Consider the following 19,111-nt stretch of genomic DNA (forward strand, 5'->3'; position numbering starts at 1 on the left):
GGGGAAGGCACACACAGACCCAAATATACATGCTTCCCAGCCATGGGATTTTTGAGTTTTGTTGTTACAATCACTTACTTGCCAATATTACTTTGTAACCCCCAAATCAATACTTGTAACACTCTTTTAGCATTCATGAACATGTGCAAAGCAGTGAGCATTTGGAGCTAGCTGACCTGCATATCCCCAGCTGAATGAGCAAAACGACCCTCTGCTTTCTTGTTTCAGCTTTCATGTTGTAAACATCCCTTTTGTGGTCTACTTAGTGGTACTTTTTTGCATTTTTGTGCTTTTTGTAGGTGGTTTCACTGTTTAAAATAGCCCAAAGCATAGTGCTGAAGTGCTGTCTAATGTCCCTACACACAAGGCTGTGATGTGCCTTACAGAGAAAATGGTTGTTAAAAAAATCTTTATTCAGATTTGACTTGTAGCACTGTTGGCTATTAGTTTAGTGTTAACAAATCAATATATATTATATATAGTATACACATATACAGTATATATATATGTTGTGTATATATATTATATAGGTACAGTTGCTGTTGAATTTGGATTGCACAGGTCCAATTTTCATGACTGTCTTTCAATAAATATGTAGGTTTGAACTCCACATGGTTGGAAATATGGTAAATGCATTTTCCTTTTGATTTTCTCAATAACATTTTCTTTTCTGTAGCTTATTTTATTGTAATAGCACATATAATAATAATACAGTAAATAATAAACAGAGAAAACATTGACTGCTATTGATAAAGCTGCTGCTCAATAGCAGGCTATTTGTATTTCAGTTTTGGGGAAGTTAAAAGTTATTGTGGATTTTTGAGTGGGAGTTAAGAGTCCTAGCCCCTGTGTTGTTCAGGGATCAACTACATATATTTTTTCTTTAAACAGAAACAAAAACAAGATTATATATTGATCAGTTGATGAAAATGCTGTGTCCAGAGCTTCGTAGGAACCTAACCCTGTATTTCCTTTGGGAGCAATTGTTCAATAGTAGTCATTTCAGTGTTTGCAGACACTTTATAGAACTAGCATGAATAATGAGAATTGATGGTATCTGTGCACACATCCCCCCACCCCCCCCAACATTACCAGCCCACAACTGACTGACACACACCCTGCAAGAGCTCACCACACATTGGGGGTGGGGAGGGGGGGAGAGGGGGGTCAGTTAACCACGCTGCTTGCAGCTGGCAGTCTTTCTTGAAGCTGAATCTCAGTGCAATTTCCAGACTTTCATTTTAAGAGGGTTGAGTCTTTGAAGTCACGCAGACCCGAGTTTGATTTCTACCTCCCCAATTTACTAGTTGCATGACTTAGGGTAGTGACTCTATACCACATTATAGAGTCATTATTCTTCTTGAGAGGAGAATAACGACCATTTTACAGATTTGTTGTGCGTTCTCATGAGATCATGTATGTGAAATGCTCCACTCAGTGCCTAGTACATACCTGGTAAATGGTGACTGCTCTATAATCCGCTCACTGCCACCCTAAACTCCAGCAAAGGGGTAAGGGGCACCTCTATTCTCTGCCTGCTGCTCAGTCCTTTGAGTCCAATGTTTTAAGCTATAGTTCTGTTCCCCACTCTGTCTCTGGTGAATCCTCTAACTCCCCTACACCTCTGGCCTGTACCCCAGTTCTTGTATGCATAAATAAATAAATCTTTAAAGAACAAAAAACAAAAAAAAACCCACTATGTTTTAGGCTATAGTAATGATGTGCTCAGCGAATTTACAGACCTAATCTGAGAGACCCAGGCTGCTTCTGAGCAGAGTTGCCCAAACCTGAGATTCTAGAGGACATCCAGCCTGCAAAGGTTCCCATGTTTACAGAACCACACCAGGGGGCCACTTTCCAGTTTAACTCTTGCAGCTTTCCTGTTGTGACAGAAAAAAATAAGCCATGCTCAGGCCTGTGTCTCTATGTCTGTGGTTTCTGTTTTTGGGGGTGTATGTGTGGGGTCTATTTGATTAGTACCTTTTCCTCCCTGTTTCTTGATACCCTAGTCTGGGATTCAGAAGTTCTGGCCAGTCCAATTGTGACCTTGCTTCCTATGACTCAGCTTTACCCTCAAGACACAGCTTCAGCTCTGAGTCATCAGGCTGAGCTTTCGAGGACAGCAGTCTGGCACTCCTGCTCCATCTTCCCAGGAAAGGTGCTATGTCTCCACACCTCAGTGCCAGCTCCATGCTTAACTTGGCTCACAATGCCCAAAATCTGAGAAAGAAACTCTTAATGAGATCAGAGAATGCTCCTGGACCAAGCATCAGAACACCTGGGTTTCAGTTCCAGCTCTACCAACCAGCCCATGCAGTCTTGAGCAAGTCATGGAACTCCCCCAAACCAGCTTTTCCTCTTCCATAAAATGGAAATAGTAGTCCACGTGAGTCTACCCCATAGGTCCTAATATAATGGGTTGTACCACAAACTCCAGGGTGCCACCCCCTGCTCCATGGGCTGGATCTGGTCCATAAATTCATTTCAGTTGGTTTGATCAACACTGACCTGTGTGTAATGTGTTTAGCATTTTTTAAAATGAATTATCAACAAACTGGGAAACTTTATTTAAATATCTGTATTTACAACTTCCTTGAGAAATGGGAAGATATGGTCATATTAACTCCTTGTTTTGGCAGGCAAAAATGGACCAGAACTGAGTAACAGCAGCCCCATCACTTGGCAGGAGCCTGTAGCTGTCCCCAAACTTACCACAGTCCCCACCACTCCCTATTACTCTCAATACTGAGCCAACCCTCTGTTGCCATTAATTACTGCTCTGGGGCTATTGATTTTCTTCTACTGGAGCTCCTGTGGAAGTGAAATCATTATGCTAACCATGTTTCCATCAAAATGGGAAAACAAAAGTCCCAGAAATATCCTTTGCCTAAAATTATCTCTCCTTTCAGGGTCACAATGTAAAAAATGAGACCCCTTTGGTTAAGTTTTACTGAGGGCTAAAGGGCCTTGGAAAGGTGCTATGGTTAGTGCTGAGCTTGGACCTGGACCCCAGGCTGGAGGCTCCACTCCCTTGTGCCCGTCCCATGCTTGTTAGTCCTCAGCTGTAAAATGGGGTAGTACCAGCTCTTTCCTCCTAGTTATGCACAATATCTGTCACATTCAAGGCTAGTGATTGAAATGCAAAGATTTTGAACTGGTACGAAGTCTGGAGTTGGCTGGGGAGGGGCGGGAACTGAAAGTCTTAGGGACTAAAGCAGTGACTGGGAAGAAACAAAGCAAATGGGAAAAGGAATGACCTGGGAGAGATAAAAGTTGTCACATTCACCCTCACGCTCACCCCCTCTGTAAAGAGCTCGAGAGAGAGCTGGTCTTAACTGATGGCGTCTTCCCATCTGTAAGATGAGGCTAGAGCTGGCCCCACCTCATTGCTGGAGTAAAGGTGACCTGAGATAAATGTATGCGAAAGCACTTCGTAAATTTGTAAAGCGCTGCACACAACTTAGAGTGTTCTGGTCTCTTTTCAAAGTTTTTCTTTCAAACACTGCCCTTGGGTTTTTTGAGTTTCCCAAACCTAAGACCCTCCCCTCGATTTCGCAATGCTGCCCCTTCCTACACACCAAAGCCCGCGCCGTGCCTGCTTCCCCCCCCCCGCCCCCAGCGAAGGCGGGGACTCGAGCGGTGTGGGTAGCCGGCCACGCGGGCGAATCTTCGGCCAGTGTCGCCCGGCCAGTCCGCACCGGCGGCGGTGGGTGTGCCTCTCCGGACGTGCGCCCCTGCCCCGCGCCGAGCCCGCCTGCGAGAGGGCGCCCGAGGGAGTGCGCGCCCCGCACCACCAGTGCGCGCCAGGCTGGGGGTGCGCACCCGGCGCCGGTGTGTGTGTCCGGGACCTGGAGTGTGCACCCGGAGACGGCTTGCTCCCCGAAACCCGGGCGTGCCCGGACCCCAGGCTCGGCCGGCACCCGTCAGCCGGACTTCCGCTGCTCGCCAAGGTAAGGCGCCCTGCGACTCCAGCCTGGGCACTGCGTTGGTGGGGCGTGGGGCACCCGCCTCTGCGCGACTCGGGTCTTGGCCCCAGCGGGCAGCCACTCTCTCTGCTCCGCTGGCCGCTTTGCCCCCTCCCCGCGCCGCGTCCCTGACTCTCCTCTAGGCAGAGGCTGCGGCGGCTTGGGCCAACCTGGAGCCCCCGCCTGGGTCGGCGACAGCGCGGGGATGGGGTCTTCGGGGGCTCCCCAAGGACGGGCGCCGCTTCCCTCCCTGTCCCTACCGGCTCCCGGCGCCCCAAAGCTGAGGAGGGAGGAAACTGGTGGGAGGGGGAAAGGCCGCGTTGTCCTTGCGGCTGAGATGGTGCAGCCCCTGCCCGGCGATTTCCAGAGGGGCGCTGCAGCCCGGGATGCAGCTGCGCGATTGGGGCGCCCTGCCGCTGGCTCCTAGGACTACCGCGAATCAAGCTCTAAGTCTCCCTCCTTTCCCTAAAGCTGGCCCCTGGATCCCGCCTCGGTATCCGTCGGCCACTGGCTGAACTTTCCAACGCTCCCGTTGGGCCACGGTCTTGGTTGGAGGCAATGAGGCCACTCTCCGGGTGGGGTGCGCTGAACACCGAGGGCAAGAGGGCGTTTTGCCGAGCGTGCTCCTGCCACACTTGGTGAGATGCCCTGTCTTCCCCCTTTCCCTGAAGGCCAAACCTTTGACTCCAAATGCTTTGGCCATTTACTTGGTATGGGAGTTAGCAGTGGAGTCCCATGGCCTCTACATCAGGTTGGAATCTGTACTTGCCTTGGGCGAGTGCCAGGGCTGCAGAAACCTACAGCCTTAATTCTTAGGCTCCCTGGGATGCAGGCCTGGAGAGCCAGGAGAAGGCATTTCCTTGGAGAGAAAGGAGAGGAATCCCCCCTCAAGATGACTCTGTGGGTAAATTCTATTGACTAGGTAGACTCAGGGGAAGGTCAGATGTGGCCAGATTAAGGCCCCCAGAGAAGCCATCTTTAATTAAACACAATTCCCAAGGACCTGCCTTAGACCCTCTCAAGCACAGAGATACACTTGGGATATACGCAGAGTCCACCCTGGTATTGCCTTTTCAAGTCCAACCTTCTTGTCCTTGTCTCAAATTCCTCACTGAACCATAAGGTACCCCCAGAGGCAGTGAATTTACGAGAATGGTTTGGGGTCCAGAGCCTTTTCAATCAATCAACAAACAATTGCTCTGTGGCAGGCAATGGGCAAGGTAGCTGGATACAGAAAATGAACAAAATTGACACCATCTACCTCATGATGTTTGCAGTTCAGTGAGCCAATAGTTCACAAAAATACAGAATTATGAGCAGTGCTGGATTCTTCGAAAGGACAGGCTGATAGGAGCCAACTAGTTGAAAGGGGTTAAAAGAATCTTTTAGGCAGAAGAAATAGTGTGCGTGAAGTCTGAGGGAGGTGGCAGAGTCCACTAGAGGAACTGAAAGATCTGTTTACTAGGTGATGACCGGGGGCTCAAATGGGCATCCCCTTAGCTTTACATGCCATCACCCGGGCCACTCAGCACCTTCCTTTCTCAGCCACAATAATGGGCAGTTAGATTCCCTCTGCACTCACTGGGTCAGGTTATAGTCTGGAGATAAAGAGGGAGAGACTCACCAGCAGTGCCAGAGTCATCCCCAAGAAAGTACTAGCACCTTGGTCGGATAGCCCATGCCCATTCAGAGTGCCAAGAGGCAGCGGTGCTTTCCTCCTGTCATTCCCTATTTGCCCATGGGGCTGATAACTGCCCATGGCTTGACCCAGCATTTAGGAAGATTCCTGAGGGGAGTGGTAGCTCATCCTTGACATTTAAATCTGGAATGAACTCTTTGCCTACAATGTAAAATTCCCTGGGGGTGCCCTGCAAGGCATTTCCTTAACTCCACCCTGAGCACTTTCCCAGCCTCATTTCTGGCTTCCTCCTTCCTCTCCCGCCTCAGTGAGCACACTCTATATTCTAGTCACAATTAAAAGTCAAGCAGTTCCTAGAGCCCACATTGTCTTTGCATTTACTGCCTTTGTCTAAAATACTCTTCCTATTTGTTTACGAACACTCATGGTCTTCAACATAAACTTAGGCAACTCCCCCCAGACCTTTCCTGGTCAGTCAAATGCTGCCTTTTTTTTTATTTCTGAAACTCCATACAGCCTGCATCAACTGCACTGAGCATTATAAAGAGGACTCTTCTGTCATATTTGTGTCTCAAGTGACTATCACATAGACATATAGAAAGTGCTCAATAAATGCTTGCTAGATGAAAACCACTGAGTGTAGTATTTAACTATATAGCATTTCTTAAGTAATATATATAATTATATATATATATATATATTCTATGTATATAACCTGCACCTTTGAGGCTTCGATTAAAACTAGGGATACTGTTCTCCAAATGCACATAGTCTAGAACAGCTTACATACAATAGCATGTGATTCACAGCACTCTTCTCCTCCATTGAGCCCATTTCTGGAACTCTGCACTTTAAGTTTATAGAAAACGGAGGCCCACCGAGGCACAGTGACTGCTTAAGCTGGGGAAGAGCATGGACCTCCCCTCATCCCACTACAGCTCCTGCCCAGGGCCCCTTCCATCTCTCAGGCGCCCAAATCGTGGCGCCTACATTTGTCCCTGGCGCCTTATGAAGGCCACTGCTCATGGTCGGGAAATGGATATCTTGGTTTTGCTTCAGCTCAGTAGCAGCCTAAGATGTGACAGGGAGAAAAATCGTATTATGGGCCAAGTAGACAGTTAGGAAGACAGATGGCCTATCTCCCTGGCCTGTTCGCTGCCCCTTGCCTGCACTGTTATAACATCTGTTTTAGCTGGAGGAGGGTCACACGTGCTTCACTGTTATCTTCTGGCCCCTGGATCGTTCTCGATGGGGCCATTGAGAGCAGGAACCCACCTTGCCAAAGGCTTCTTCCCCATAGAGTAGGTTGTGGGGGATGAATGAAAAAAAAAAAATGGAGTTCTTGCTGGTGGCCTCTGGATCCTTTGCATTCCTGTTTGCTACTGTCTGCAAGGAGACACCTACTCCAGGCTGGGCCTGCAGTGTCTTCTTATCTCCTGATCAGGATCTTCATTCATTCAGTAATTCAACTCATTCATCAAAGCTGCCTTGAGTCTGGCCTGTACCAAGCACTGTGCTGTCTCTAGTTTATAGGGAAAGGTCATGGAGTGTGTCCCAGTGATAGGTACATGGCTTTGTTCTTCGGGGCAGGAGAGAGAAGGGAGAGAAGCAATAACTTTTACTCTTTCAACTCATCCCTCAGGAGGTGTGGTTGGGAGGGCAGGTAGGACTTCTTAATGCTGAGAATGTGCTTACTTTTAAAACTCTGATCTCGTGCAAGATAGGTTGTCTCTGGAAGGGGACTGTTTTCTTAACTGTACAGTGGGCTTGATAATGATCATTTCTTGCTGTCTCTGGGCAGCTGTGCAGGTCCAGTGATCACATTTCATGTGGCAGTTTCACTTTCTGCAGTATGTGAAATAGGAACATACAATAGAATATTGGGTCCACGTGTGCCCAGCTCTGGACCACTTAATCCTTGCATAATCCATAGATGAAGAAAGTGGGGCTCAGAGAGCTAGTTGTCTTGCCTAGGGTTATGGAAATATGGGGTCACCCCCCCAAACGGGTCAGATAGTCTTTTTTCAATAGACTTCTTGTCACTTTGGTATGGGAACTGGAGGTCAGTCAAGGCCCAGTGAACCTTGGGAGATCTATTACTGTCACCAGTTTTGAGTAGGGAGCAGCCTTACAGTAGGGAGGGCTGTAAAGGCTGGGAGAAACTTCTGTTCTTGCCCGAGTATTTCACCCCTCCCCAATTGAAGATGTGATTGTTATAGGGCAGGGAGAGGGGCAGCCCAAACCCCGCAAACCTGCCTATTCTAAATGGGTTCTGCCATCAGCCGCATCAACACAAAACATATGAGAATTTAATGGGAAGGAACTTTAATACAATTTGGAAACAATACAGGAAAGGCAAAGAATCTAGTTTCTAAATGAAGCACCCAAAGTTACCCATCCCCTCGTGGGTAAAAGTCCATCCATATGGGAATGGCGCAGAGCAAGGCCCCAAAGCCTGCCACAAATCTAAAGCATCTTCCAGTGGGGACCCACAGAAAAGGGTCAGAAACAACCAGAAAGGCCCGGAAGGAAAAGAGCAAAATCAACATCAAGATAAAAGCTGTCATTGTCACCTCCCCACGGGTCTCACCCACATCTGTGTCACCCCGTCCACGACCAAAAGACAAGCACAGTTTCTTCACGTGTCTCTAGGCTCCATGCGCCTCCTCCAGGTCTCCTGGCTCCATCCTGCTCCTTCCTTCCTCAGTCCCTTCTGCAGCTTCTCTCTTCCTGCTCAGCTCCACCCTCCCTTGGGTGGGGCAGGGAACCTTCCCCTTTCCTGGGGACCACCCTGTTACATGATCATCATGGCCTAATCTTCTGGCCCTTTTCCTAATCAGAGAAGCAATCGCTACTCTCCCTTTTATGACTTAGAAGAACACAGTTTGGGGGTCTCATCCATTTCTAGGTTTATCAGTAAACAAGTTCTCTCTAAAAATTTCATCTTTATTCTCAGAGTAAGGATGAAGTAATCTCCTCCTTGTCTGTAATGTGAAGTCTCCCCCTCTCTGTCCTTGAAGCTTCAGGTCCCAAAGTGCAGGATAAGTATTCCTGGTCTGCTCCATTATTCTTTAGAATTTACAGCCATGCGCATGCTCCATACATATGTTAGTATATCGATTGTTTTTCTTTTGCTAACCTGATGAGGTTGTTTTGATTATTCATCCAGCCCAAAAGAACCAAAAAAGAACAGGGTGATTTCCTTTGCACCCCAACAGAACTAACAAATGATAAAACTGGGGTTCACAGAGACAGCTAAGCACTCCATGCCTGTCTGTAGTAGAGTATGTGGGAAGAGGCACAGGCTGGGAACCTGGGGCTGCTGCAAACCAGCTGTGATTTACACCTGGTCCCTTAACCTCTCTGTGCTCAGAATGCTAATCTCCCCGACCTGCTCTTTAGACTAAGAGACTCCTAATATGCCTTTCCGTGGACAGTTTCCAGGAGTATTAAAAGTATTAAAGGAGTATTAAAAGAAAGAAAAGGGACCCACTCACAAGCTATAGGCCTGTCACAATTTCTAAGATAAAATAAATGCTGCCCCAAGATTTCAAGTAGATGGTTAATGTGATATGCAGGCAGGTATAGATTGGTGGTGTCTGCAGAAGCTGGCCAATGTTCCTTCTCCAAGGGAAAGAAATTCTATTTGCAAAAGGAAAGCCCCACTGTGTTTTAGGGGCCCTAGGTCCGGACTGGGGGAGTAGGAAGTAGAGGAACACAGGCATTGTCCCAACCCCTGTTTATTTTTCCCCCCAAGCAAATAAAAAATGTTGTATATATATACATTTTAATGCAGCTGTGGCTTTTCCCCTTTATGTGGCAGAATCCTTTGTGTCTGCAGCTTCCTTTGGTATGCATTTCTAGTTGGTGCCTCTGACGTCAAGTGACAGGGGGCAGAGAATTATGGAATTGGGGAGAAATTGCTCCATGCAAAGATGAAAGAGCGGCCTTCAGGGCTGATTCTCTGCCACGGCTTGGTATCTGCCCAGCTGCCAGAGATGCGGCTCTCAGTGAAATCGATGGTGATGTTCATAGCACGGCTCCAGGAGCAGAGTGGAGGGCTTGCAGGTCCTGGGATCCTCCGGGCTCCTCAACCAGCCACACTGCCCCACCATGGCCAGCCTACCCACCTTGGGGAAAAGGGTTAGAAGACAAGTTGGGTGGTGGCTGAATCTAGTAAGGTCAGGGGCTACATTTATTAGGTACAATATTGGGGTGGGGGTGTTTTATCAGGAATGTTTGAGGTTTTTTTTTAAGGGATTGTTTTCAAGTATAATTTGTGTGACTTGAAATAAAGAATAAAGGCCATCACCCTTTGCTACTCAAAAAACAGGGGAGGGACTCCCTGGTGGCGCAGGGGTTAAAGACAGCACTATCAAGCTAGCGCCAGTCACTGCAGCACAAATTCGATCCCCTGGCCGGCTACGGAGCAACCCACATGGTGCAGCAGACCTCTCCTGTCTCGCCCGCTGCTCCCCTCAGCAGTGTATTTCAGGCAATCTGCCGGTTCTGTTCCCTACTCTGTCTCTGGTGAATCCTCTCATATGCCCTCCCCGCCACCCCCCCACCTCTGGCCTGTACCCCAGCTCTTGTATGCATAAATAAACAAATCTTTAAAAAAAAAAAAAAAGCAGGGGAGGGTGAGAGAGGGAAGATGGTTTTAGCATTTACTAGCCCCGTTAACCTGGGCATATGACTCCAGTTTATTGAACCTCAGCTTCTTCTCCTGCAAAACGTCCTGATAATGCTGACTCAGGGCTCTTTTGATGAGGAAAAGGAAGACCTCCTTGAGCTTATCCTGATGAGGAACCCCAAAGATGCCTCTGGGTGCAGGGAGGCCAGGCACCCTGGAGTCAAGGTGGAGAATCTGAGTTTGGGGCCAGCCCACCTGCCCCTGGGGTGCCTCACGGTTTTCAACTCAGCACCTGCCCACCCCAACCCCCTCTCACCCAACTATCACAGGAACCTCTCCTTTGTCACTTGGTCCAAGTTACAGAAAGGATCCTGAACTCTGTGTCTGAACTCTTTTCTCTGAAAGCTGAGAACTTCTCTCCAGGCCTGTCGCTGGTCAGCCTGCGCTTGGGATGCTGCTGAGCAGGACTCCCTTCTGGGCCAGTCAGATGGGAGGAGGGTCATCTATACAGAACTTGACCTCTGGGGTCAGGGGGGACTGTGGGTGGGGACTCCTTGAGAAGGAGATGAAGGTAAGCAGGAAATCAGGAATATGCCAAGCACAAGTACTCAGGAGCTGGAAAGGACCTAATGGGAATTCTTAACACGGTGTTAACAGCCTAAGGGGCTCATGTACAGAATTCAGAAGAGTTTGTGAACTTGGGTGGGGAAAAAACAACATCATGTGTTAGCATTTTCTTTCATTATGAATTAGGCAGTGGCCACAGTGTCTTGGCAGTATCTCTGACATTGTCACCATTAGGAGTCACAGATATTTTTGTGTCACCTTTCAGCTGCTGCAGATGTCTTGAAATATGATTTATGCCCATCCCAAGTTTGAAATTATAGCAGTTCTTACTGTCACTGTAAGAGCTTATTATTTCATGTGTTTTAATAATATATATTACTGTATTATAGACTCATTTAAAATTTTTAATAATTCTATTTCAAAGTAATTGGGTTGTTTTTTTTTTTTTTGCAGCCAAGCTATGCATTTTATTTTATATACTTTAATACATTCTGAGAAAGGGCACATAGCCTTCATGAGTCTGCTAAAGGAGTCCACGACACAGGGAGGGTTAAGACACCCTGGGAGGAAGTCACTAAGCTTTAGTTTCCTATTTCCCACCCTCCTTTACCCTAATCGCTCACATATCCATCTATCACTGTCCAATTAGTGCAAGTCATTCTTGAGCAGTAGTAAATTCCATTTGAAAGTTTGGCAAATTTGTAAGAGCACATAATTTGTGGTTTGGCTAGAAGGTTTTGATGTCTATCCAGAGGTCAATTTATAAATTGCAGGACATCTGGGTAACTTGTTAGGTAAATCCCATCAACCCACAGACTCACCACCCCCATGACGGTCTGCCTGATCCCATGCAAACCAGGCTGTTGAAACAACCCCCACATGGACAGTTACTTCCCTGGGAGGTTAAGGAGCTTGTGTAGACTAATTGGTGAATCACTAGATCAAATGCATACTAGAATCCTAGGACGGAGGCTAAGCATTGGGAGATGTAGCTTTCAAGTGGGTTCTGAAATGGAGGGAATGCAACAGGCAGATGGGGAGCTAGAAGGAGTTAGTGAGGATGTGGGAGGACTGGCCAGATGTTGATTTTGAGAAGGAATCCAGGAGAAAAGGAAGTCCACTGGGGCAACATTAGAATAGTGGTTACCTTTTTGCTTCCTTTTATTGAAGCTTCACATGTGCTTAACAGTAGTTCAACCCTTTTAAATATAGTGACTTTTTAATCTTTACCCATCACCCAATAAGATATGACTGTTTTATTCCCATTGTATTGGTAAGCAAAGTGATTAAATATATCTCTACATACTTGCTTTAATACACAGAGGTTAAACACTTGCTCTAGGCTACAGGAATATTAAATGGTGGAACCAGCAGCTCAGCCCAGATCTGGCTGAATCTAGAACCTTGTGCTTCTAAAAACCGCCAGAGGCAAACACATGAGTCTGGACAAACTGCAGTCACCATTTAGTTCCTATAAACCAGACACACTACAGGGCCCCGGCTGGAGTGGGGGGTTGGGAGGGGTGCGGGGTGAGGGAGTGAGAGAGAGAGGGAGAAGGGAGTAGGATCAAAACAAGGGTGGTGGGAATTGCTGTATGGGGACTATAACCAAGATGAAAATGCATACCTTGTGCAAAAATGAAAAATGATGTAAAAAATATATAAAATAAAAAAAATTTAAAAAAAGAAAGGATGCGCTATCCATTCCTGTGTTCCCCATCAATCTCTCCAGCTCTGCCTATTATCGCAAGCCCCAGCCCCCCCCACCCCGCCCACACCCCCCCCCCAACATCTCCAGACACCTACTCTAGGTTTCATCTAGAAATTGTCTCTCACCTTTTTTGGGCCTTTGCTTGCTTTCTTGGGCCTCCACTCCCACTTCGACCTTTAATGCAGCTTCTGCAGCTGCCAGACTCCCACGTGGAAGGCGGCAGAAACCCCCCGGGTTATCTGGAACACACTCTCCTTTCACAGATGGACACCGCATCGTGAGGGCGGGTGGCCTACTGCATGGCACGAGGTGTGAATAACCAACCTGGAATGAGAACCCAGGCCTCCCTCTCCAGCACACTGCCCAGCCCTGCCCCTAAGCCTGAAAGTGTCGCTTCCGCACTGTTAAGCAGACATACCTTGGGGCAGGGGGCACATGTGGAGCACCTGAAATCACAAGCTGCTTACTTGCCCCCCTCTTAGACCTGTCTCAGGGTTGGCTTTTCCTGACCTATGCTTCTCTCTCATTCTACCCCATGCCCTAGCTTTGCCAGCTGCTGAATAGATCCCGTGTTATCCAGAGAGGCTGGTGAGTTTAGGTGATGCCTGGTGGTACCAAAAGGCTCTTGTCTTGACAACTCTGCCCAGTGGCAGAGCTGAGGACTGAAATTCCAGGCTTTAGAGTCATTCCTTTGGACCACTTCGTGGTCTCCAGTGAGCTATTGGTAAACTGCAAATATGTTTCTTGAAGGGAAACCTGTTAATAACCCCCTACTGTGGCCCTGCCGGAGAGCAACATGCCCTGGACATGTGTTAAATCACACCATATCCCTGTCCTTCAGTTTCTTTTCTGTAAAATGGGGATTATAAAAAATGGAACGATAATTCAAAAAAAAATTAGTTTTTTGTTTTTCTTTCTTCAGGCAGTAAGTCCTGGTTCTTGTTATTTATTTATATATATATACTTTAGCATATTTTGTTTATTTAATGTGGTCCTTTCATTAAAAATTTTTTCCTTTCCAATTATAAAATGCCTTTGAACTTCATTGTCTTGCCTTTAAAATCAGTTAAAAGTGCCCACCTTCTGGTTCTTAGAGAATGTACTGAGCTCAAGCATGTGAGTTCTCTAGATTCTGAGCTCCCTGGAGTGATGGTGTCCTTGGCCTTCTATCTCTGACTTCACGATGGTGGAGTAGCAGTGAGCAGGCCAGGGTTTTCCTCGCTCCTCTGATCTCACGGTGGGTGTCCGTGAGTGTTAAACTGACCCTCTGAGAGGACACTGGGCTTTTGAGAACATCAACCTGGGCTAGAGTCTCTGCAGTTCTCCTGAGACTAGGCTGGGAGAGGCAGAAGCAGCCAGGCCAGCCTCCTGGCCTGTGAATGGGGGTAGGGGTGGGGGGGTGGTTTGGACGGCAGTCTCAGAAATTTTAGCGACCCACAGAACAAAGAGCTTCACTTCCAGGGTTCCCTGAAAGAGGAAACCCCCCTCTTCCTCCTTGTCTGCCTTGGGCGATGATAATTGTGGTCATCCTTCTCCAAGCAAGAAGCCCGCTGTGAGCTTCTTCTGTTCACTTTCCTGCCAGGCTCTGGGGAAGGCTCGTCCCCGCCCATCATCCATCATAATTAAAGTTATCCTTCCAAAGCAGAGCCTGATGCAGAAAGTCCCCTTCCCTAGGGCTGGAGATCTAGAGCAAAGAGCAGAGGTAAATATGGGTTCCCAGGGCACCAAAACTGAGCAGCAACATGCCACCTGCTTGCCCCACCTTGGATGGCGGGTGCAGCTGGAGCCTTCCAGTGAGCTGTTTTTGGGCTAGAGCACAAAGGAGCCAGTGTCAATCCCAGCCTAGAAATAGGGCTTGGAGTCATGCTGTTCATTATACCTCCCATTTATTCATTGCTTATGGGCTGTTACTGTCCTTTCTTCCCTGTTCCCTCTCTCCTTCCTCCCTTCCTGCCATCCAGTAGATACTAACCGCTCACCCACTCTGGGCAGGTACTGTGCTCACAAGGCATGGAGCTTGCAACCCAACAGAATAGACAGAGTCAGCTGATCACAGGACCCTTTGAGGAGGGCACCTCAGGGTGCTATTAGAGCCCAGAACTGGGGAGGCGGAGAAGAGGAGGAAGCTGGTATATGAAGCTGTCTTGAGGATGGAGAAAGAAAGAGGAGGATTCTTGGGGGAAGGAGCAGAAGGTAGTCTAGGGCATATGCAAAGCCATGGTGCGCTCTAGCCACAAAACGTTCAAGATGATCCCTTATTCAGACTCAGGCAGAGAAACAGAAAAGGGGATCGTTGAGGGGCTGGGCCAGTACCAGCAGAGATAGAGAGTTGTTGAAGCACAGGGTGAGGTGTGAGGGGCAGTGGAATAGGGAAAGAGGACTGAAACCAATTCCACCCTGGTGCCTAGCTGTTGGGCATATGGCAGCATTCGATTTGCATATGGGTTTTGTTTGACCTGCACAGTGTTTAAAAAAGAAAAAAATTAAGTCAACATTTAAAAATCAGGTTTTACATAAATTCACATTCCTGGCTTCTTTTGAAGAAAAATAATTGGGGTCTGGCAACGCTAACCTTGAATAAATCTTCACTTGAGGGCACCTGGCCTGCAGATGAGCCATGGGTGCTTCGGGACCGTTGTGGCCGCAGTCACAGGCAGCATCTCTCACCCGCCTCTTAGCCTTGCTGCTGTCTCCACCACTCAGGCCCCTCTTGACTTAATACCATGCGCTTCTAAAGCTTGATAAAATGCTAAAGTGTGACAGGAGTGGAGAAAGAAAATTCTCAACTATTGGCTTTGCATCCCTTTGTCAAGTTAAGGAATAAATTCTACTACTCCTGGGGAAAAATTTAATTTTGGAGAAGCAGTTATTGGGGGAAAATGGAATGCTTGATGCATAATGGCTTGGGAAGGACAGTCTAGTAGGAGTGGACAACTGGACAGATGGGGCCCTCTGGGGGCCGTTTTGCCCACTGCTCTCTGTCATGGCATCTGGCACCTTCTGGGAAGGACAGCAAACACCTGTCCTTGGCAAATATTTATTGCATTGTAAGATGTTTCCTACCTTACTATATTAACTGTTTTTTTTTTAAAAGATTTATTTATTTATTGATACAAGCACTGGGTACAGTCAGAAGCACAGGAGGGTGAGAGAATTCACCAGAGCCAGAGCAGGGAGCAGAACAGGCAGACCGTCGAAATACACTGCTGAGGGGAGCAGCGGACGAGACAGGAGAGGTCTGCTGCGCCAAGTGGGACCCTCGCTGGTGGCCGGGAATCGAACAGGCGCTGCAGAGGCTGCAGGCATCTTCGCAGTCCAGCGCTCAACCACTGTGCCACCAGGGAGGCCATATTAACTGTTTAAGGTTAAATATTGGGCTCTTGAAGGGTAAGGTGACATTTGTGGTTTTCTTTAAACTGTAAGGAATCTAATGGAAAAGAAAAACTTTTTCCATATTTTCAAAACAAATCTTAGGTTTTGTGTGTGTGTCCTTAACAAGAAAAGCTCAATGAACTGTTGGGCAATTTTTTAAAATTAAAGATTTATTTATTTATTTATTTATACATACAAGAACTGGGGTATAGACCAGAGGTGGGGGGGGGGGTGGTGAGAGGATTCACCAGAGACAGAGTAGGGAACAAAGCAGGCAGACTGACTGAAATACACTGCTGAGGGGAGCAACGGGCAAGACAGCAGAGGTCTGCTGCGCCTTGTGGGTAGCTCCCTGGGCAGGGATTGAACTTGTGCTGCAGTGGCTGCAGATTTCATCATAGGTTTTGTCTTAACCCCTTGTGCCACCAGAGAGGTCCCTCTTGGGTAATTTTTTATTAAGAAATATTTTAAGAATTTTACCAGTTCATAGCAAACATTTAAGATGGTACAGAAGCACGTGCAGGAGAAAACTCCAAGTTGTCAGGGCTCGTGGACCAGCTGGGAGTGTTCTGCTCTAGACTGGGTGTGGAACCTACCCGAGGTGTTTCTACATATTCTTATAGAGACCTGATTTGTGTCCATATATATCAGGAGAGAAAGTTTTTTAAATCAAATGGAGGTTTTCCAGACTGTTCTGTTACATCTTACTATGTTCCATGGTGAACATATTACAGGTCTCTATATCGCCTGTAAGGTTGTGTGAAGAGTCTGTGATGCAAAATACCACTGATAGAAAGAGCTAGTTTTGAATCCCTGCTGGGCCCCTCCAAGTTAAGTTCTCTCTTCTACAAAATGGGGATAATAATTCCTTCCTTCAAAGGTTACAATACTGGTTAAATAAAATGCTAATGTGTTCAGCACAACTTGAGGGGTATTAGGGGATCAGAGCCCAGTGTCCCATGGCTTACATCTTCCATTCTTTGGATTCCTCATTCTCCACCCTTTGCCATGCTGGAGGAAGAATGGGGGGAAGGGGAGAGTGAATCTGGGATCAATTATAACTTTTCACAATGGAATTGAATTCTTTTAAAATGCTAAGTAACATTAAATCTCAAGCAGGTCATTAACAGATGCGCTCAGCTTTTGTTTTGGGCATTTCCCCTGGACTCACTTTTATTTACTCAGCTGTAAGAAAATTCCTAAAGTTAGGTATGTCTAGAAAAGTTTGTCTGATAGGAAGGTGGTGGGTGACCTGCACCTATCCTGTGGGTGGAGGGATTTTTTTTGTCCTTTTTTTGCCAGTGGGGCGAGTCAGCCCCTTTCTGTATGTTTGCAAATGGCATCCCCTCTTGGTAATCCACGGCTCATCTTTCACTCTGTCCTCCTGGCTCTAGATCACATTATTTTCTTTTCTGTACTTAATACCTGTCTAACAAAGACCTCTGACTCCTGCTATCTCACTGAAACCTCCCACAAGTGTGTAGATTGATTGATTGATTGATTGATTGATACAAGCACTGGGTACAGTCAGAAGCGCGGGAGGGTGAGAGGATTCACCAGAGCCAGAGTGGGGAGCAGAGCAGGCAGAAGGACCGAAGTACACTGCTGAGGGGAGCAGCGGGCGGCAGGAGAGGTCTGCGCACCATGTGGGATCCTCCTCCGGTGGCCGGGGAGCAGCCGGGGATCTGACCGGCGCCGCAGAGGCCGCGGGCAGCTTCGCAACCCAGCACTCAACCGCTGCGCCACCGGGGAGGCCCACGTGTGTAGATTTAGGTCAGTCTCATGGTGTGACAGATGAAGGAGCGGAGGCCCAGAGAAGTTGTGATGTGCCTTAAACTCACACAGCAAAAATTGGACAAATCTGGATTTCTGGCTTGCAAGCCATGCTAGTCACGCTGTATCATATTGCTTCCTTTTCTAATTGTTGGCAGGAAGCTCCTGAAAGGGAGGGCTGCATGAGGGGGCCCTGCTTCTGGCCAATTGGGAAAAACTTTCTGGAATGTGTGAGGTTTGGGGACTTCGTGTGCCAGAGAGAGGCGGAGACCAGTGGGAGCAGATGAAGGGGTTGGTTTTGGAGGTCACCCCAAGGTCAGCGGAGAACATAAACCGGAGGTAGGGAGGTAGAGAATGATCTGGTGCAGAGCTAAGACACCAAGGGAAGCCCGGCCAGCCTTTCCTATCACTGCACGTCTGTGGACTTTTCAGCATTTGTCTCATTTTGTGTGTTGTGCCTTTTTTTTTTTTGCACCTAATCAGGGTCATGGCATAAAATTCTTTTCTGGTTTTCCATTTGAGCCCTTTCCTAAGCCAGGTCACATCCCCTTCTTTTCCCACATCCAACAAATCAAAATTTATCAGTTCTATCCTTATTCTTTTAGAGGAGAGCCAAGAGTGTTATTCAAATAAACACAATAGTTGAAATAATATCTTTTTTATTTAATCCAAATTGTCATTTCAACATGTAGTCAATACCAAAAAAATAATGAGATATTTTACACTTGTTTTTCATACTCAGTCTTTGAAATTCAGTGTACAGTTTATATTCACCGCACATTTTAATGCTGATTAACCCCATTTCAGGTGCTCATCCGCCACATGCAATTTGTGGCTATGGTTTTGGTTGACTTACAAATCTTTGCTGTTAAACCAAGATTTGTTTTGGGGTGGGTAGCAGGTTGTTTTGGGGTGCCTTTGTAATCAGGATGTCTTTAAGTCAGTAGACCTCAGGTGTAGCACATTGGGGCTCCCTGCCCTGTCCTCACCTTTGTGCTTGTTACCATGGGTACATGATGGTGAAGATACCCCCTTACCTGTTATGCCAGCACCCCAACGATTTGGACCCGAGCTGGCCCTCTACAACCTCCCAGTTTAACACCTTTTACTTTGTCAGCCTCCTTCTTACAGCTCCATTTCTCAGATCCTGACTGGGGACTGTTGTATTCTTTTAAAATTCATGCCCTCTGGGCCTCCCTGATGGCGCAGGGGTGAAAGACAGCACTATAAAGCTATCACCAACCACTGCAGCACAAGTTAGATCCCTGGCTGGCCAGGGAGCAACCCACATGGCACAGCAGACCTCTCCTGTCTCGCCCGCTGCTCCCCTCAGCAGTGTATTTCAGTCAGTCTGCCTGTTCTGCTCCCCACTCTGTCTCTGGTGAGTCCTCTCATTCCTTCCGCAGCTCTGGCCTGTACCCCAGTTCTTGTATGCATCAATAAATAAATCT

The 19,111-nt window shown here is 47.4% G+C and overlaps 1 protein-coding gene across 1 annotated transcript in view; it reads left to right on the forward strand.

The window, feature by feature from the left end:
• Positions 1–3,811: 3,811 nt before the first annotated feature.
• The window catches only part of KANK4 (KN motif and ankyrin repeat domains 4), a 64,507-nt gene continuing 49,207 nt past the window's right edge, over positions 3,812–19,111 (forward strand). The window contains exon 1 of the mRNA XM_037501118.2: positions 3,812–3,950. The gene's annotated coding sequence lies outside the window, so the exon portion shown is untranslated. The remainder of the gene's footprint in view (positions 3,951–19,111) is intronic.

Source organism: Talpa occidentalis, unplaced genomic scaffold (genome assembly GCF_014898055.3).
Source record: "Talpa occidentalis isolate TD23 unplaced genomic scaffold, MPIMG_talOcc4v2.1 talOcc4.9, whole genome shotgun sequence".
NCBI classification, from domain to species: Eukaryota; Metazoa; Chordata; class Mammalia; order Eulipotyphla; family Talpidae; genus Talpa; species Talpa occidentalis.